Source organism: Petaurus breviceps, unplaced genomic scaffold (assembly GCF_028583685.1).
Source record: "Petaurus breviceps papuanus isolate PSGF00001 unplaced genomic scaffold, PetGlider_PUasm1.0 90925, whole genome shotgun sequence".
Lineage (NCBI taxonomy): Eukaryota > Metazoa > Chordata > Mammalia > Diprotodontia > Petauridae > Petaurus > Petaurus breviceps.
Genome location: NW_027187380.1, coordinates 17950744 through 17972601, shown reverse-complemented (window position 1 = coordinate 17972601; position 21858 = coordinate 17950744). Strand labels below are relative to the sequence as shown.

The 21858-nt window shown below is 36.1% G+C and overlaps 1 pseudogene; it reads left to right on the top strand.

The window, feature by feature from the left end:
* The first annotated feature begins 4562 nt into the window (after positions 1-4562).
* LOC138152786 (N-acetylgalactosamine kinase pseudogene) overlaps positions 4563-21858 on the top strand; it is a 45161-nt pseudogene continuing 27865 nt past the window's right edge.

Below are 21858 nucleotides of genomic sequence, written 5' to 3'. Positions count from 1 at the left end.
GTCAAAAGGATTTTTTTTTTTTTACAGAGGAATAAAAAACTACAGATGGTTTGCATGAGAATAGTTTCATGTTTACTGTCTCTCCATCCAGGACAATGGAAGACTTAAGACATCATTTCAAGGAAGTTTCTTTTCATCTTAACTCAGAGTTGGAAAAGATCATAGAGCTTATCCAATCCACACTTTCTAATGTTTAATTCAAACTCTTATTAGTTACTAAAAAGAGGATCTGACAAAAATCATCTATTATGTTTAAAAAAAATTGTTCTTCTTTCATGAGTCATACACTTCCCTTGGATTGGGGGATTTTGCTATTATCTGACAGTGTTTAATACCTTGCCTGAATTGTGGAAAAATAAAATAAAATAAACTGGATGCTTTGGAAATAGGTTCCTTGTTTTTATTTAAATTGGTTTCATCCAAGAACAAATTACCTTTTCTATCTGAGCAATAAAAGGCCAATCTAAAAATTTTCTGGGCTTTCTGTTTGGGAATGATGGGTAGATGGAAAACCAAAAATCAGTGATGTAACTTCTGGATTTGTGGGGGGAAAATGATTTTTAAAGAAACTTGAGCCACTAACTATGTATACAGCATCAGTTTTCTTCCAAGTTGTTCAGCCAAGGCCCTGGGTTATTCCTAACCATCACTTCCATCTAAATAAATAGGTATTTTTCCATTCAAACTCACTGACTTGCTCAAGTGGTTGAGGCATCTAAGCAGGACACTTGCCATGTCTACTTAGGTATCTGGGTGGTGCAGTGGATAAAGTGTTGAACCTGCAGTCACAAAGTCCTCAATTCAAATCCAATCACAAACAGTAGCTGTGTGATCCTGAATGGCTCAATGAGCCTCATTCTTCTCATCTGAAAAGTGGTAGGGATAATAGCACCTAAGGTTGTTGTGAGGATTGCTTCAGTTGCTTCAGTTGATTTTTCTTTTCTTTTTTTTTCCAGTCATGTCACTCTTTGTGACCTCATTTGGGGTTTTCTTGGCAAAGATACTGAGAAGTTTGCCATTTCCTTTTCCAATTCTTTCTATAGATAAGGAATTAAGGCAAACAAAGTTAAGTGACTGCTCCAAAGTCACCCAGCTAGTAAGTGTTTGAGGCTGAAATTGAACTAGGGAAGATGAGTCTTCCTGAATTCAGGCCTGGAACTCTATCCACTCTACTACCTTCTCTCCTATCGTGAGGATTAGATGTAATAATATAAAGTAATAAAGTGCTTTGCAAACCTTAAACTAATGTTTAAATGCTATTTCCTAGGACTGTGACTTAGTAGACCTAGGATCTCATCTTGGCACTACCACAATCTCTCCAGCCCTGAGTAGGCCATTGGCTCTCTCTGACCCTCAGTTTCTTCATCCATAAAATAAGGCAGCTAAAAGTGGGATAATCCTTACTTATTAATAGGTCAGTTTATTTAAAGAACTCCCACCCAGAGATGCAGCTGTGTGAACAATAAGCATTGTTCTTTTATTACAAATCAGCTGTGATAATGAGTCAACATGTATCCTACTAGAAGGAAGAATTTCAGGTGAGGTAAAGCAATTTCCTCATAATCCTAAACTGTCAGAACTGCAAAGAAACTTTATAATCATTTAGCAAAGTCTCATTATTTTACATATGAGACCAAGGAAAATAGAATGACTTCTCTAAGTGTACACAGCAAGTGAGCAGCATCCTCAGGCCTAAGGCTCTCCTGTCTTCTAGTCTGATCACGTGTAGATCTAACCATATCCTTCTTATCCTCAATAAACTTCACCAACTCCCTACTATCCCTAGAAACAGAATATAAATGCTTCTGAATGGTATTGAAAATCATGTCTCTCATCTCCATCATGTCCCCTCATACCTGACCTCCTCCTTTTAGATTCCACAACTTCTGTCAAAACTCAGCTCAGGCACCTGTCATCTCATATCCATTTCATATTTAGGTAATTACAGGGCAGATAGGTGGCTCCAAGGACAGAGTGCTGGGCCTGAAGTCAGGAAGACTCATCTTCCTGAGCTTAAATCTGGCCTCAGATACTCAGTGGCTGTGTGACCCTGGACAAGTTACTTAACCCTGTTTGCCTCAGTTTTCTCATCTGTAAAATGAGCTGGAAAAAGGAAATAGCAAACTACTTCAGTTTTAGCAGTTTCTGCTAAGAAAATCCCAAATGGGGTCATGAAGAGTCAGACACAACTGCAATGACTGAACAACAGTAAATACAAGCCTTCCTCAATTGAATTTAAGTTTCTTGAAGAAAGTAAAGTCTTGTTTATTTATTTTTGTATTCCCAGTACCTAGCATAGTGTAGGGCCCATAGTAGGCCCTTAGTTTATTCTTTTTTTTTGGAAGGGGGAGGCAAGGCAATCAGAGTTAAGTGACTTGCCCAAGGACACACAGTTAGGAAGTGTCAATTGTCTGAGGCTGAATTTAAACTCAGGTCCTCCTAATTACAAAGCAGGTGTTCTATTCACTTTGTCACCTAGCTGCCCCTTCTTAATTCTTTCTTGTGGATCAATGGGTCAATCACATTTTAATCAAACTAAAGCCAATTTACTTCAAACATATCATTGTCTCCAATTCCCTCAGAAGGAAAGCACGGAGATTCAAGTTTAACAAAGCTTATCAGAGGTTATACTGTAACTAAAAACAGACCTATATTTAGAAGAATTCATGATAATAAATTTAGACAAGAAAGGGGTCTTAGAGGTCATTTCACCCAATGCCCTCACTTTACAGATAAGAAAACAGGTCTAGAGAAGTTGATTGACTTTGCTTGAGGTCACACATGCTATATACAGGAGAACTTTGACTTATAATGGGGTCCTTGGTCCCCCAACACAGGACTCTGTCATTATATTCTGCCCAGGATAATGGATTTACAGTTACATGTTAAGATAGAAATATCCAAGCTACTTGTTGACTATGTGACACAGTGAAAAGTACTTAACTTTCCTGAAACTTAATTTCCAAACCTCTAGAATAGGTTAATTGTGCTAACTGTGCCCATCTCACAAAAGTATTGTGAGTCAGATGAGATGATATGCTTCCCCTGCAGTCCTTAAAGAATGATAAACACATCAGAAATTATGAAAATTATTATTGATGTTCCATCTCATGTGCTGCCTCTTAAATGCTATGCCATCTATTTTCACTCAAGCCTTAATTATAAGAAACATCTGTTCCAGTACAAGAAAAAGAAAGACAATTAGATCTCAGGCAGTCTATCAACAGGCCTAATGAAAATTTGGAATAATTTATTAGTTATAGCAAATTTTTCTTTTTCTTTCTACTCCTTGGATGTTATAAGAATTTGTCTTTGAAACCACTTCAAGCATATGCTGTCTTTTTTTATTTTTTTTTTACTTTTCATTTACAATATTCAGTTCCACAATCTCTTGAGTTCCAAATTTTCTCCCCCTCCTCATCCTCCCCCCTTCTCCCCCATAGTGGCATGTAATCAAATATAGGTTCTACAAATACATTCATGTTGATCATTGATCATGTTGTAAAGAAGGATTACAACCAATGGGGTGAACAGTGAGAAAGAAGGGACAAAACAAAACCAAACGCAAATGAGAGAGAGCCAATAGTTTGCTTCAATCTGCAGACTCTGTAGTTCTTTCTCTGCATATGGATATCCTTTTCCCTCATAAATCTTTTGTAGTTGTCTTCCAACCTTGAATTGCTGAGAGGAGTCCAGTCTATGAAAGTTAGTTATCATACATACAATATGTTCTGCTCTCCTCACTCAGCTTCAGTTTATATAAGTCTCTCCAAATTATTATGAAGTCCACCTGCTGCTCATTTTTTATAGCAAAATACTACTCCATTATATTCATATACCACAACTTGTTTAGCCATTCCCAACTGATGGGCATCCCCTTGATGTCCAATTGTCTTCCACCACAAATAGAGCTGCTATAAATATTTTTGTACATAAAGGTCTATAATAGTAATGAAATGTGAAGATCCCTTTGTATTGCTAAGCTGACAGGTAGTTAGCACCTAGTTTCAAATTAAGCGTCTGTGAAATAAACAGAAGGTATGAACCCCTGTTGGTGATGTAGGAAGGGGCTGAAGAGAGAGGAGCAAATGGCATATAAGGAAAAACACCAGCTGGGAAAGTCAGAACTCTTCTTCTTCTTCTTCTTCTTCTTCTTCTTCTTCTTCTTCTTCTTCTTCTTCTTCTTCTTCTTCTTCTTCTTCTTCTTCTTCTTCTCCTTCTTCCTTCTTCTTCCTTCTTCTTCTCCTTCTTCCTTCTTCTCCTTCTTCCTTCTTCTTCCTTCTTCCTTCTTCTTCTCTTCCAGGGGGAAGGTAGGGAAATTGGGGTTAAGTGACTTGCCCAATGTCACATGGCTAGTTTTCTGTTAAGTGTCTGAATCTGGATTTGAACTCAGGTCCTCCTGACTTCAGGGCAGGTACTCTATTCACTGTGCCACCTAGCCTCCCCAAAAGTCAGAACTTCTTGCAGATCTTCTTAAAAGAACTTCCTGGTATTAGCACCTAAAGGCTGGCTGCTGCTGCTGGACTGGAACTTCTATGAGGAAAGTGATTTTGATTTTGAGAATGGGAGAAAGTGATTTTGATTTTGCGAATGGAGCTTATGGCACTGAAGACTTCCAAGGGCCAACTAGAGCTTCTGAAGCTGCTGAGGATTTCCAAGGACCAGCCAGAGCTGTCAGAGGAAGCATTACCATGGCATTGGTACTTTTTCAGTCTGTGGCTCTATTAAGTTTTCTCTTCCCAGGAACAAAAACTGTGAAGGACTTGAGGTGGACTAAACAATGTGAGCTTCCATATGGAGCAGGACCTGCAAAGACAACTGGACAAAGAGCTGGGAGCTTTATGCCTTTCAACTCAGGGGGCAGTTGGTTAGATTCAGGTGGGAGCTAGGACCCTGGAAGGGAAACCATGAAAGCTGAAAGCCTCCCCGAGTCAAGATGAAAAGACCTCTCCATGTACACTGAGTAGTGACTGATGACTGAGTATTGACTGATGGAATTGTAATTTATTTGTGATTGTACTGTGTGATTGAATTAAGGACTCTGTAATTGACTAAATGAATGTACTACACAGGGGTGGAGTACTTTGACTATTGTACTTTCTGTCCCTGAAGGAGGCAAACCTCCTTAAGGATGGTTGAATAATTGAGTTACTAAATTTGACCACTTTGGTGAAAACTATGTGGCCCTTTTAGTGATAAGTTGTTGAGTAGTGACATGGTGAATGTTGTATTTTGATTTTCTGTGATAAGTTGTAACATTGTGAAAGCTGTACATTGATTTTCTGTAAATGTTTTTCTCTGATTTGTTCTTGAGTAAGTGGAGAGTCCGATATACTATGTAATCAGAACCTTGAAAGCAGTTCACAGCTTTCCTCTGGAAAGCTGCTTGTGTTTGGCTTTACGGGGTCCTTTTCCCACTTCTGTAATTATATTGGGATACAGCCCTAGAAGTGGTATTTCTGGGTCAAAGGGAATGCACTTTTGTATAACCCTTTGGGCAGAGTTCCAGATTACTCTCCAGAATGGTTGGATAAGTTAATAACTCCACCAACAATGCATTAGTGTTTCAATTTTTCCACATCCTAATCCAGCATTTATCATTTTCCTGTTTTGTCATCTTAGCCAATCTACCAGTGAGATGTGGTACCTCAGGTTGTATTGATTTGCATTTCTCTAATCAATAGGGATTTAGAGCATTTTTTCATATGCTTATAGATATCTCTAATTTCTTCCTCTGAAAGCTGTCTGTCCATATCCTCTGACCATTTATCAAGAGAAATTACATGTATTCTTATAGATCTGACTAAATTCTCTGTATATTTTCGAAATTAGGCCTTTATCAGAGACACTGGTTGTAAAAATTCTTTTCCAATTTTACACTTCCCTCTTAATTTTGGTTACACTGGATTTGTTTGTATAGAAACTTTTCATTTTAGTGTAATGAAAATTATCCATTTTACATTTTATAATGCTCTCTAACTCTTGTTTGGTCATAAAATCTTCCTTTCTCCATAAATGTGACAGGTAAACTATTCCTTGCTTTCCCAGATTGCTTACAGTATCAGTCTTTATACCTGAATCATTTGTTCACCCATTTAAACTTGATTTTGGTATACAGTGTTAGCTATTGGTCTTTGCCCAGTTTCTGCCATACTATTTTCCAGTTTTCCCTACAGTTTTTGTCAAATAGTGAGTTCTTATCCTAGAAGCTGGGGTTTTGGGGTTTATCAAACAGTAGATTAACATAGTCATTGACTTGCTGTGTTTCTTGTACTTAATCTATTCCACTGATCTACTACACTATTCCTCTGCCAATACCAAGTAGTTTTCATGACTGCTGTTTTATAATACAGATTAAAATCTGGTATGGCTAGGCCACCTTCCCTAGCATTTCTTTTCATTAATTCCCTTGGTATACTGGACCTTTTGTTTTTCCAGACGAATTTGTTACTATTTTTTCTAGCTCCATAAAATAATTTTTTGGTACATTGATTTTATGGCACTAAATATGTAATTTAATTTAGGTAAAATTGTCATTTCTGTTATATTAGCTAGACCTAGCCATGAGCAACTGATGTTTTTCCAATTATTTAGATCTGACTTTATTTGTGTGAAAAGTGTTTGGTAATTTTGTTCATATAGATCCCAGGTTTGTTTTGGCAGGCAGATATTCAGATATTTTATAATATCTACAGTAACTTTAAATGGAATTTCTCTCTCTATTTCTTCTTGCTGAATTTCATTAGAAATATATAAAGAAACTGAGGATTTATGTGGGTTTATTTTATATCCTTCAACTTCGCTAAATTTATCATCTCAAGTACTTTTTTATTTGATTCTCTAAGTATATCATCATATCTTCTGTAAAGAATGATAACTTAGTCTCTTATTTGCCTAATCTGATTTACTTCAATTTCTTTTTCTTTTCTAGCTACCACTAATGTTCCTAGTAGCAAATTGAAGAAGATGGGTGATAATGGACATCCTTGTTTCACCTCTGATCTTATTGGAAATGTTTTTAGGTTATCCCCATTGCACATAATATTTGCTGATGGTTTTAGATAGATGCTACTAATTATTTTAAGGAACACTCCATTTATTCCTATACTTTCTAGTGTTTTTAATAGGAATGGGAGTCGTATTTTGTCAAAAGTCTTTTCTGCATATATTGAGATAATCATATGGTTTTTACTGTTTTTTTTTTTTTGCTTTTTTGGAAGAAAATTGGGGTTAAGAGACTTGGCCAAGGACACATGGCTAGGTTTTTTTTTTAATTAATTTGTTTGTTTCCTTTAAGTTTACAGGATTCAATTACACAATTCCTTGAGTTTCACATTTTTCCCCCTCCCTACCCTTCCCCCCCATGCCAGCATATAGTCAAGTATAGGATCTGAAAATACTTTCATATTATACATTAGTCAGGATATAAAGACGGATTGTATCAGCTGGAATGAAAAATGGTAAAGAGGACATAGAACCAAATAAAAGAAGGAAAAAGATGAGGTATTTTGCTTCCACCTGTATATAAACTCAGTTCTTTCTACTTCTTTCTCTGGATGCACATATTTCTCTCCATCAAGAGTCTTTTGGGATTGACATATATCACTGCATTGCTGAGAGGAGTCCAGTCTATGAAAGTTGGTCATCACACATACGTTGTATCTGTAATTATGTACAAATTTCTCCTGGTTCTACTCTTCTCACTCAGCATCAGTTTGTATAAGCCTCTCCAGGTAAATATGAAGACCGTCTGCTCCTCGTTTCTTATAGCACAATAGTATTCCATAAAATGCATATAGCACAACTTGTTCAGCCATTCCTCAATTGATGGGCACCCCCTTAACTTCCAATTCTTTGCCACAACAAAAAGAGCTACTATAAATATGTTTGTACATATGGATCTTTCTCCCACTTCTATGATCTCTTTGGGATATAACACTAAGAGTGGTATTGCTGGATCAAAGGGTATGAAAGTATTTATAGCCCTTTGGGCATAATTCCAGATTGCTCTCCAGAAAGGCTGGATCAATTCACAACTCCACCAGCAATGCATTAGTGTTCCAATTTGCCCACATGCTCTCCAGCATTTATCATTTTCCTGTTTTGCCATGTTAGCCAATCTGACTGTGAGATGTAGTACCTCAGAGTTGTTTTGATTTGCATTTCTCTAATCAATAGTAAATTAGAGCATTTCTTCATGTTCTTATAGATATTTTTAATTTCTTTCTCTGAAAACTGCCTGTTCATATCCTTTGACCATTTATGAATTGGGGAATGACTTGTATTCTTATAAGTTTGACTCAATTCTCTGTATATTTTAGAAATGAGCCCTTTGACAGAGACATAGATTGTAAAGATTCTTTCCCAATTTCCCACATCCCTTTTAATCTTGGTTATATTGGCTTTGTTTCTACAGAAGCTTTTAAATTTCATGTAGTCAAAATTATCCATTTTACATTTTATAATGTTCTCTAATTCTTGTTTAGTCATAAAGTCTTTCCCTCTCCAGGAATCTGACAGGTAAACTATTCCTTGTTTTACGAGACTGCTTACAGCAATAACCTTTATACCTAGGTCATGCGCCCATTTGGACTTGATTTTGGTATATGGTGTTAGATAATAGTCTATGCCCAGTTCGTGCCATTCTATATTCCAGTTTTCCAAGCCATTTTTGTCAAATAGTGAGTTCCTATCGCCAAAACCAGGGTCTGGGGGTTTATCAAACTAAATTACTATAGTCATTGACTTTTGAATCTAGTGTGCCTATTCCATTGATCCACTCCTCTATTCCTCAGCCAGTACCAAGTACTTTTGATGATTGCTGCTTTATAATACAGATTGAAATCTGGTATAGCTAGTCCACCTTCCCTAGCATTTCTTGTCATTAATTTCCTTAATATTCTGGACCGTTTATTCTTCCAAATGAATTTGGTTACTATTTTTTCTAGCTCTATAAAGTAGTTTTTTGGTAAATTAATTGGTAGGGCACTAAATGTATAATTTGATTTAGGTAAAATTGTCATTTTTATTATATTAGTTCGACCCAGCCATGAGCAATTTATATTCTTCCAATTAGTTAGATCTGACTTTATTTGTGAGAAAAGTGTTTTGTATTTGTGGTCATATAGGTCCTGGGTTTGTTATGGCAGGTAGATTCCCAAATATTTTATAATTTCTACAGTAACTTTAAATGGGATTTCTCTTTCTATCTCTTGCTGTTGAATTTCATTGGAAATATACAGGAATGCCAAGGATTTATGTGGGTTTATTTTATATCCTGCAACTTTGCCAAATTTATTTATTATCTCAAAGAGTTTTTTACTTGATTCTCTAGGATTTTTTAAGTATATCATCATATCATCTGCAAAGAGTGATTTCTTGGTCTCTTCTTTGACTAATTTGATTCCTTTGATTTCTTTTTCTTCTCTAATTGCTACTGCTACCATTTCTAGAATCAGATTGAATAAGGGGGGTGATAGTGGACACCCTTGTTTCACCCCTGATCTTATGGGAAATGCTTCCAGCTTCTCCCCATTAAATATAATACTTGCTGATGGCTTTAAATAGATTCTAACTATTATTTTAAGGAAGGCTCCATTTATTCCTATACTTTCTAATGTTTTTAATAAGAATGTATGTTTCATTTTGTCAAAAGCCTTTTCTGCATCTATTGAGATGATTATGTGGTTTTTGTGAGTTTTATTGTTGATATGATCAATTATACTGATGGTTTTCCTAATATTAAATCATCCTTGCATTCCTGGAATAAATCCTAACTGATCAAAGTGTATTATTCTTGAAATAATTTGCTGTAGTCTTTTTGCTAGTATTTTATTTAGAATTTTTGCATCTATATTCATGAGGGAGATTGGTCTATAATTTTCTTTCTCTGTTTTATCTCTTCCTGATTTAGGTATCAGTGCCATATTTGTGTCATAAAAAGAATTTGGTAGGGCTCCTTCACTAATTTTCCCAAATAGTTTTTAGAGTATTGGAATCAATTGTTCTTTAAATGTTTGACAGAATTCACTAGTGAATCCATCTGGCCTTGGAGATTTTTTCCTAGGGAGTTGACTGATGGCTTGTTCAATTTCTTTTTATGTGATGGGATGATTTAAGTAATTTACTTCATCTTCAGGCAACATGTATGTTTGTAAATATTCATCCATTTCCCTAAGATTGTCAAATTTATGTGCATACAATTGGGAAAAATAATTTCTAATTATTGTTTTGATTTCCTCTTCATTCGAGGTAGATTCACCCTTTTCATTTTTAATACTCATAATTTTATTTTGTTTTCTTTTTTTTATCATATTGACTAAGGGTCTATCAATTTTGTTGGTTTTTTAATAAAGCCAAATATTGGTTTTATTTATTAATTCAATAGTTTTCTTAATTTCAATTTTATTAATCTCTCCTTTGGTGTTCAATATTTCTAATTTAGTATTTAATTGGGGATTTTGAATTTGTTCTTTTTCTAGGTTTTTCAATTGCATGCCCAATTCGTTGAGCTACCTTTTCTCTAATTTAATCATGTTATGCATTCAGGGATATAAAACTTCCCCTAAGACCTGCCTTTAATGTATCCCACAAATTTTGTTATGTTGTCTCATTATTATCATTCTCTTTTCATTTACTGATTGTTTCTATAATTTATTGTTTGACCCACTCATTTTTTAGGATTTAATTGTTCAATTTCCAATTAGTCTTTAGTCTGTCTTTCCCTGGCCCTTTTTTGCATATATTTTTTATTGCATCATGATCTGAGAAGGATGTATTTAATATTTCTGTGTTACAGCATAGACTTGTGAGGTTTTTATTTTCTAGAACGTGGTCAATTTTTGAGTATGTGCCATGAACCACTGAGAAGAAAGTATATTCCTTTTTATCCCCATTCAGTTTTTTCCAGAGATCTATCATACCTATCTTCTCTAAAATCCTGTTCACCTCCTTAACTTCTTTATTGTTTATTTTGAGGTTGGATTTATCAAGGTCAGAGAGGGGGAGATTGAGGTCTCCCACTAGTATACTTTGGCTATCTATTTCTTCTTCTAATTCCTTTACCTTCTCCTCTAGGAATTTGGATGCTACACCACTTGGTGCATATATGTTAAGTAATGATATTGCTTCATTCTTGATGGTGCCTTTTAACAAGATATAGTTTCCTTACTTATCTCTTTTAATTAGGTCAATTTTTGCTTTTGCTTTATCTGAGATAAGGATTGCTACTCCTGCTTTTTTTTTTTACTTTAGCTGAGGCATGATATATTTTACTCCAGCCTTTTACCTTTACCCTGTGTGTATCTGTCTCAGATGTGTTTCTTGTAAACAGCCTATTGTAGGATTATGATTTCTAATCCTTTCTGCCATCTGTCTCCATTTTATTAGAGAGTTTATTCCATTCACATTTACAGTTATGATTGTTATCTGTTTCTTTCCCTCCATCCCATTCCTGCCCTTGTTAATGATCATATGTCCCCCCTTCTCCCTTCCCTCCATTAATAGTTTTCCTTTAGACCACTGCCTCCCTCAGTATTCCCTTATCAGCCTCCCCCTCCCTTTTCCTCCAGTTTCCTCTTATTTCTTCCCTCACTACAAACCACTCCCACCCCTCTTTCCTAGCCCCTTTCCCCTCCTACTGCCTGTAGGATATTTTTACATTTAATGAAGTATGGTATTTCTTCTTTGCACCAAGAGTGACACGAACAAATATCATGCAAAGCTCCTCTCATTCCCTTCTTTCCCTCTAAAATGATACTTTTTGCATTTCTTCTCCATAAAGTCCTATGCTTAACTGGTTGTTATTCCCTTGTTGTACCAGAACCAATGAGGGAAAAGCTCATATGATTCCCATCTCCCTCTCTTCTTTTCCTCTGCTATACGGTTTTTATGCCTCTATGTGTGTCATAATTTACCATTTTCCACTTTGTTTATTCCTTTTCTTGCATTGCAGTCTCTTAGTAGCCCTTAATAAGATTTTTTAAATCATCATGTTGTGTATTTTATACTCATACCCTCTACTTGTCTATAACCAGTGTGCTCTTATCAAATAGCAAGGTGTGTGTGCGTGTGTGTGTTTTCCTTGTTCACCTTTCTAAGTCACTGTTGCATCTAGTAATTGGAGGATGAATTTTCCATTGAGTTCTGGCTTTTTTATCAAGAAGATCTGGAACTCTGTTATATTATTGAATGACCATCTTTTTGCCTGTAAGAATATGCTCAGTCTTGCTGGGTATGTGTAGCAGCAAGCACCCCAAGCATCCTCAGGGTTTGCTGCCAATTCAGGTTCTTGGATCTGCTCTGATAAAGGAAAGCAACTCAAAATGGGTTAACAAGCTTACTTTAATCAGTCAAACATATATCGTTTACCTCGTTCAGGGGGAAAGGTCAGCACCCTGAACTTCAAAGTATACAGGCAGAATTATCAAGACAGAAACAGATAAAGTAGACAGCTTTCCAAACTGCCCAGTCATTATATACATACCAAATCACCATCTGGGTTTCAACATCTGGGTTTTTCAAAGCCGGGGGACTCTGGACAATAGCTTCCCAGAATACATATCAAATCACAGAACACTTCTCAAAGTGAACCCCAAAACAAAGCCTCACATCAGGGCTTATATAACCTTCTCCTGGCTTAGAGAATGTAACAACCTTTTGGACCCACTGGCCAATCAAAAAGTATCTACTGAAAAACAAGCCTCCCACCCCAGGCTCCAGGTGCACTTTAGCCTAGGGGCAGGGAAGATCTTTACATTTACATTCCCATTACAGTATGTGATCCTTGGTTGTAACCCAAGCTCTTTTGCCTTATGGAAAATTGTATTCCACTGCCTCCACTCTTTCAGTGTAGAGCTGCCAAATCCTGTGCAATCCTCGCTGCGGACCCTCAATATTTGAATTGTTTCTTTCTGTCCACTTGAAGTATTTTCTGTTTTACCTGGTAATTCTGGAGTTTCGCCACAACATTTCGAGGACTTTTCAGTTTGGAATCTCTTTCAGCAGGTGTCTGGTGGATTCTCTCGATTTCTATTTTACCCTCAGGTTCTAGTGTCTCAGGGCAGTTTTCCTTAAAGAACTCTTGGAGAATGTTGTCCAGGCTCATTTTTTCATCATGATTTTCTGGTAGGCCTATGATTCTCAGATTACCTCTCCTGGATCTGTTTTCCAGGTCAGTTATTTTTTCTTTGAGGTATTTTACCTCTTTTTCTAATTTTTCATTCTTGTTGTTTTGCTTGACTAATTCTTGGTTCCTCATAGAGTTATTTGTTTCCATTTGGTTCATTCTAGTTTTTAGCAAATCATTATCCTTGGCTAATTTTTGGATCTCCTTTTCCATATCATACACTTTTCTTTAAGGAGAGATGTTTTCCTCATTATAATGTTTTTCTAATTCTGCTATTTTGGTTTTGAGAGAATTATTCATTTTGTCTTCTATCTCTCATTTTATTTTCAAAGTTCCTTTTGATCTCATCTAGGAGAGCCTTCTGTGCTTCGGACCCATTTCCTGTTGAAGTTTCAGCTGTGGGTGAGGAGTCCACATTGTCTCCCTCTGAATTTGGTTCCTCCCTCTGAGGATAGTAGGACTGCAGAGTCTTTGTAATCTTCTTTCTACCCATTTTGAGGCAGGGTCCTAGCCACGCCCTTCCTGTAGGATCCCAAGCCTTTACTGTAGAGGGTTTTTCCCTGTGGCAAGAGTTACTATGTTTTCAGGGTCAGAGGAGGGGTTTGGAGCAAGTGAGGTTCACTCTGTCATCCTGGTCTTTGGAGGTCCTAAAAGGGGCTTTTTTTTTTTATTTCTGGGCTATGAAGTGGTAGCCCCAGGGGTGTTTGCTGTCCAGGACAAGGGCCCCTGTATTTACCTTGTTCTTTCCAGTCCCAGCCCTTTGGTGATAGGCCTGGTAGTGGCCCTTGTGGTTGGTGGGAAGACTTGCCCTCTGAGTTGATTAGGCCCCTTCCAGGCCTGCCTCTGCTGGCCGCGCCTTCCAGGCCTGCCTCACATGGCTATTTTTTTGTGTTGTGTCTGAGGCCAGATTTAACTCAGCACCTCCTGACACCTGGGCCAGTGCTCTATTCACTGCACCACCTAGATGCCCCTGTTTTTGCTATTCTTATTGTTGATATGATCATTTATACTGATGTTTTTCCTAATATTGAACTATCCTTAAATTCCTGGAATAAAATCTACCTGATCAAAGTGTATTATTCTTGTGATAAGTTGCTGTAGTCTTTTTGCTAATATTTCATTTAAAATTTTTGCATCTATTTTTATGAGGGAAATTGGTCTATAATTTTCTTTCTCCATTTTGTCTCTTCCTGATTCAGGTATCAGTACCATATTTGTGTCATAAAAAGAATTTGGTAGGAGTCCTTCTCCAATTTTCCCAAATAATTTGTAGAGTATTAAAATCATATTTTAAGAGTTCATTTTTAGGGATTTGTTTTCTCCAGTTAGATTCTGAACCTATTTTTCCATTGCACACATTTTAGTTTTTAAGGAGCTGTTCTCTTCAATGAAATGTTTTTTTAATTTTCTCAATTGTAATTTTAAAAGAATTGGTCAACTTGTCATCTGCCTCTCTAATTTGGTTTATAAAATCCTTCATGAACTCTTCCAAGAATTCTTTCTGGGCTTGAGACCTGTTAATAGTCCCTTTTGAGGCTTCAGTTGTGCATGTAAAATCAATGCTGTTTTCTTCTGAATTTGGCTCTTCCTGCTCACAATTTTTAAAGTCTTTTTCTTTGTAATCTGTTTTTCTTCATTTTGAGGCACAGCCTTAGCCACTCCCTTCCTATAGGACTCCCAAGCCATCAGTTGGTTACACTATTTTAGGATTTTACTCTGGGGCAATATTCTTTGGGTTTTCAGGATCAGAGGGGAGGATTAGAGCAGCTGGTGTCTACTGTGCCATCTTAGTCCCTGGAAGTTCAGGTAGATGATTTTTAAACTTCCAGTCTGTAGGTTAATAGCCCCTGGAGTAGCTGCTGTCACTGATGTGGGCCCTGTATTTGTCTCTTACCCAGTTGTGACAGATTCCAAGTCCTGTGGTGATAGGCCTGGAAATCGCTCCTGTGGTTGGTGAATCAGCTTGCCCAGACTTGTCCAGCTCTGTCTGCCTGTGCACCTGTGCAGCCATCCCAGATATTGTCTTTTGAACCCAGTAGTATAATATATAATATTCTGAGTATGATTAAGTGGGAGGAAAGGAGTTTGGCCATAGAATTTTAATATTTGGAGACTGATTATAATACTGTCAAATTCCCAAAGGCAGAGAGGGAAGTACTTAAAAAGGGTAGGGCTTGGGGTGTGGTGGGGGGGGGTAAGGAGATGGCGAAATAGAGGCAAACATCAGTCTTCTCTCTCTGTCTGTCTCTCTCTCTCTTACACACACATACACACACACACACACACTCACACATGACTCAGTTTCAATATTCTACCAGACCACTGGCCATTTAAGGGATCCTTTCTAAATTGTGGTCCAATGAGTCTATTAGAACTAGTTAATTTGCTTCTGCTCACTGGAGACCTCCAAATTGGATTAATATATTATCTGATCTGTAAGTACTTTTACATTTTGGTAAGCAAACCTACCCCTGATAATCTCTTGGTGATGGAAAAGCCATCATTTCCTTACTCTGCTTGTTACTTGCTCTAGTCCCTTGACTCAGATTAAGGGAAATTAGCACCTTGTAGTTAAGGTCTCTAATTTCACAGAATACATTGTTATTCTCTTTTTAAGATGTTAATGCCTTCTAAGGTCACAAAACACAGTCCTAGTGTGGAAGCAAGAGATTAAAAGGAAGAAAATGAGATTTTCTCTGCTTTTTTTTTTACCTTCTTTAATATCTCTTAATAGCCAAAGAACACTTCACCCTTACCAAAAATATGAGCTGCCTCTATGTATTGTCAATGGAAAGACATCCTTTGTTCACATGTTATTGTAACCTTTATTGAACTGACTTCATGTACTCATTGAGACTAAGCTTGTTTCTTAAGTGTCTGATATCCATTTGGTTATTTCTTTTAACTGGCAGATCTTATAAAGGTTCAGACGTGAAGCCACATATGTTTAGGCTTCAAGTCTTTGGACAGTTGTAAATAATTATCTTTCAATACTTTCAAAAAAGATGGGTGATTTCCTTTTTGCCAGGGTTACCTCAGTTAATTGCATGGAATAGAAATTTCAACCTGAGCTTGAACCTTCTGGTTTTTGAAGATATTTTGGTTTTCAGAGTTTTTCCAAGAGTGGATAGATACCAGTGATTCCAGTGAAAACAAAATTCTTTGAAGAATTAACAGACAGATAATTTATGAGTCCATATATGCCTATATATAATTGATAATTATTATATATACATTGTATTGTATACACAATTTTTGTCAATCCAGCACAATGTAGTATTGATAATTTTAAAAAATAGATATGTTACTGTAAGGAAAAATATATTTAATGACAAATTCCATATTCCTTAACCATCTCTCAGCAAAAGTGTATTTTGAACTAATAGAATGAAAAGCGTACTAAGAAATAAGTTGATCAACCTGGAAAGAGTTTCTAGTAGAGTACCCTAGAGATATGTCTTTGGTTCCTTTATGTTTTTAATATATTAATTACTATTTATTCTGAAGAAGAGAAGGGGTATGTGGAATATGACATCTGTCATTACAATGAATAGGATGTTGCATTTAAAGTCAGCAAACCTGGGCACAAATTTCACCTCTGATATCTCCCAGCAATGAGACCCTGGGGCTCAGTTTCCTCATATGTAAAATAGGGAGTTGGAATTTTAACTTCCAAGATTCCATTAATCTCTTAAATTGATGATCCTAGAAAAATGAAATCGTTTTGTGTGGAATAGGATTTATATATTAATTAATGTATATAATTAGTATATGTGGATTGCTATAAGTTCTAATGCCTTCCTTCTTTAAATTGCAGTGTATTTGTTGTATATCTACCTTGTTTGTACAGATGTATTTTCTTATTGTATCCACATTAGATTGTGAACTCCTTGAGAGCAGAAACTGCCTTTTGCCTCTTTCTTTAATCCCAGCATGTAACTAACACGTTGCCTGGTACATAGTAAGTACTTCATACATTTTATTGACTGCCTTACTATAAAATGTACAACTGGAGAGAATAAATAGAAGAAGAGAGGTGGCTACAAGGAAAAACATTTTTAGGACAGTTAGATTTGTCCTAAAATTTAATGAACTATTTCAGGAATTAGTGATTTCCTTGTCACTGAAAGTCTTCATATACAACCTAAATGACTACAATTGGGGACTGAAAGGGTACCTATTCAGGTATAGGTTGAACCAAACCATCCTTGACAAACCTTCCAGATTTCAGATTAAACAATATTTTTTCTCATTTTGTTATTATGAGATTGAAAAATATAGAAAAAGCAAGTATTTCACTATTAAAAGAAAAATAAAAGGTGGTATAAAAATGGTAAATCTCCTCTCTATAGTATTTTAAAAACATATTTCCTGTTTCACATCGAAGTTCTACCAGTTCCCTACTTGTCTGTGTCCCCTTCTGAATTTATTTCTTTGCTCTACATTCTTTTGATGACATTGATTTTTTCCTTCTTCTACTTTTTTTGGGGGGATACTATTATCCTTACTCCCCATGACTGCCTCCTCCATGACTGCTCCTCCAATAACATCTTAATCAAAATAGTTAATCAAAATAGACTTCTACATTATCTGTGTGCAGAAGTATAGGCTTCACTCTGCACCTCTTAGTTAATCACATCTCTCCCAAATTGCAGAAAATATAATCCATCATCAATCTTTTCTAGTAGCATTTGGCCATCTTTCATGGATGTTTTATATTTCAACGTTAAAGTCATTGCATAAATTGTTCTTTCTGTTTTTCACTCTTTACTTCCCTCTATATCAGTTTATACATGTCCTCATAGGTTCCTCTGGATCTGTCCCTTTATCAAATATATCATTTCATTACATTTAGGTACCCTAATTTGTTCAGCTGTTCCCCAATTGATAGACATCCATTTTGTTTACAATTCTTTCTTATGACAAATAAAAACACTACTATAAATTATTTTGCATATACTCAGCCATGGTGTTATGAGGTAAAAGGGTATGTGTACTTAATTATTTTGGCGATATAATTCCAAATATCATTCAAAGTGGTTGGATCAATTATCAGCAACACCCGTACCTATCCTTCCAAAGCTTCTCCAACAAATGTAACTTTCTATATTTGTCAATCTGAGAGATATAAGGTAAAACCTTGAAGTCATTTTAATTTGTACTTCTCTTGTTATTAGTGATTTAGAGTAGTGGTATCAGTCTCAAATATCAATAGGAGTCACCACCCATACATAAGGATCCCTATGGATCACACCGTTTTTAAAATGTAATATTGTTTATGTTTTATTGCACTTTTATTTATTTTGTTAACTATTTCCCAATTACATTTTAATCTAGTTCAGGTGTACTCAGGAGCAATGCAGGCCACATGTGGTCTGCAGGCTATGTGTTTGATTTAGACTTTGTTTTCATGGTTGTTGATAGCTAGTCTTTTTTCTCTTGGGAACTGCATGTTTATATCCCATGACCATTTTTTTATTGTTGTATAGGTTTTATACTTTCATATTTGTATTGCTTCACTTCCCTATATATCTTGGACATCAAGTCTTTAAGAAATTTGTAAGGAAATATTTTTCTTAATTATTCCCCCATTAGTACTGCACTTATGTTATTTGTACAAAAACTTAAAAAACTTTTTTAGGGGTAGCTAAGTAGCACAGTGAAGAGAGCACTGGCGCCTGAGTCAGAAGAACCTGAGTTCAAATCTGGCCTCAGACACTTAACACTTAATAGCTGTGTGACCTTGGGCAAGTCACTTAACCCTAATTGCCATGCTTTACCCTCTTCAAAAAATAAAAAATACTACTAAAAAAACAAACATTTTTTATCTAATTAAAATTACCAATTTTATCACCTGTGATCTTCCTTAACTCTTAATAGATCAACACATGTTCCATAATCCTAGATGTAAAAGGTATCTACCTCTAATATGTTTACTATATAATCTTTTGTACCTAAGTTATGTATTGATTTGAAATATATAGGGTGTAAGATGTAGGTCTACACCTCATTTTTACCATACTACATTAGCATTTAGCCACGAGTTTTTTGTCAAATGATGAGTGCATAGCTTAGTAGAGTTCCTAGGTTTATAAAGCATTATTATACTATGATACATTGTTTCTGAGTTTTATTGCTCTTAATATGCTCCATTGATCACCTTTTTATTCAAACTAGTAGCAAAATGCTTTGATGATTATAAATTGGATTATATTTTGAGATCTGGTACTTCTGGATACCTGTCCTTCCTACATTCTTGCATTATTTTCTGTGAGATCCTTGATTTCCTAGTCCTTGAGATGAAAGTTACTACTATTTTGTCTACTTCTATAAACAAACTCTTTTTTAACAATGCTTTTCAAAAAAATTGAGTTCTAAATTTTCTTCCTTACTCACACCCCACTTCCTACTTGAGAAAACAAGTAATTTGATATATATATAAATGAGGTGCCTGGTACTAGGTCTTCACCCTCTGCCTCAGTTCCTGACTTCTGTCTCAGTCTCCTGCTGCCCCACTGTAGGTTCTAGTCTCAACTGGTCTCTGTCTCATTCTTATTCACATAATCTCCAGTTAGTATTTAATTTCCTTTCAACAGGTCTCAGTCAAATGTTGGAAATCATTCTGGTCTCAGACCTTATGAAAAGTTCCCCCAGAACAGTGGCTCAGGAACTAAATTGAACACACCTCTTGCTATGATTCCTAATATTTCCAGGAGTATTCGGGATGGCCCTATCTCCCTTATCAGTGATCTATGGAAACAAGTCAGGCTGCTCTATGCCATTAGGTTGCCAATTCCTACATCTAAAAGGGTTGCATTAAACTGATACTGAATTGGGAACCCCTTTTCAAAGCACTGCCTGGTTTTAAGCCAGTTGGGGTGAGTTTACAATGAATCAACCCCCTCTCCCAAGTCTCTGACAGTTTTTGGTCTTTTCACTGGAGTTCATGCATGGTACACCATGATTTCTCTGGCCCAATTCCTGTCCCACCTTCATTCTACTTTGGGTCATGTTTTTTTCTATAGTTCTACACTAGGAGGAGGAATTGACCCATTTCTCTTTGATTTTATCATTTCTCTATGTTCTTCTTCCCTGTCATCAACTTAACTGGCATTTCCATAACACAGTAGAATTTTTTAAATCATGATTTTTATCTTTAATATCTTTTATTGTGACAATAAATAGTTTAGTTTCCAGAAATTTCAATTCTTCAAGACAAGTAATTTTTGTCTTAAATTTATATACCAAAATTGGTACTACGTGTTGCTTGGATCCTGGTAGAGTAGATAAGGTAGAAGAGGAGGAAGCTGAGAGGAATACAAAATGATAATTATGATAACGATAGTTATTATAGGTATAATAATAATTGTTATTTATTGAATCACTTTAAATTTTGCATAGTACATGACATTGTATGTGATTGATCCTTACAAAATCCTGCAAAATAAATGTTATAGCTATTATTATCTTATTACCTCCATTTTGTAGATTAAAAAAATTAGATTGGGGGATGCTAGGTGGCACCGTGAATAGAGCACCAGCCCTGGAATCAAGAGGACCTGAGTTCAAATTCAGCCTCAGACACAACACTTACTAGCCACATGACCTTTGGACAAGTCACTTAACCCCAATTGCCCTGCCTTACCCCCTCCAAAAAAAAATTAAGTTGTACAAGGTTAAGTGAGTTGTTCAAGTATCAACTAGTAAATATTTAAGGCAATATTTGGACCCAGATATTCCTGATTCAAAATCTAGCATTTTATCTACTATGCTGCATTCAGTTTTCTATGCCAAGATTTATTTTAAAAAAATACTTTAAATTTCACTGTAATTTTAAAGTATAAAAAATTGTTTTTCGTTGTTTTTTTCAGTCGTGTCCAAATCTTTTCAGTCGTGATCCCTTTAGGGGTTTCCTTGGCAAAGACAGTGGATTTGCCATTTCCTTCTCTAGCTCATTTTACAGATGAGGAAATTGAGGCAAAAAAGTTAAGTGACTAAAAAAATTAATTAAGCTAATGTAATCATGGTACTATAACATGATGCACATATTAGGAACAAAATAACCAGTAATTATTACTAAAATCATCACTCTCCATGATCTTTTCCTTCTCCTTTATGCCTTCTTCCCCATTTCACCAAATCATGTGCTATGCTAGAACCTCCAGCATTAATAAATTCCTTTAAAAATCACAACGAACCTGGAAACATCTGTATATGGTGTCTGTCCTGCATAAGCACTGAGCAAAGCCACACCATTCTTATTTAAGATCATTTAACATTCACATATATCAAATCCAGAAAGGGCCTAGCCCCAAATTTCATAGACCTTAAGCCCATCCATCAACAGAAAGAACAGAGAGACATTTTTGAACATTTAATTTTCAAACTACATCAGAGGATATAAGCTCATGTTGTTTGTTCCCCTCCCCACCTCCCTTCCTTCTTTATGAAGTGAGACTGTTGTGGATAACTGTGGTCTCTGTAATGCATTTTTGGCTGGACCAAGCAATACCATGGCTTCAGAAACTCTTTTAGTAGAAGTTGGCCAGTCTTCTATTGTTTGCATCTGGGTCACAGCCAGTAATGTTCAGACATCTGCCCATTGTGTTAGTACCATGGGCGCCAGTGTGCTGGGTCTCATTATCCCCCTTGGGAAATAGCTCCATTCCCTGAAAAAGAGAATGACTCACAAAAAAACACTATCATAACTGACATTTTGAGAATGTAAGTGG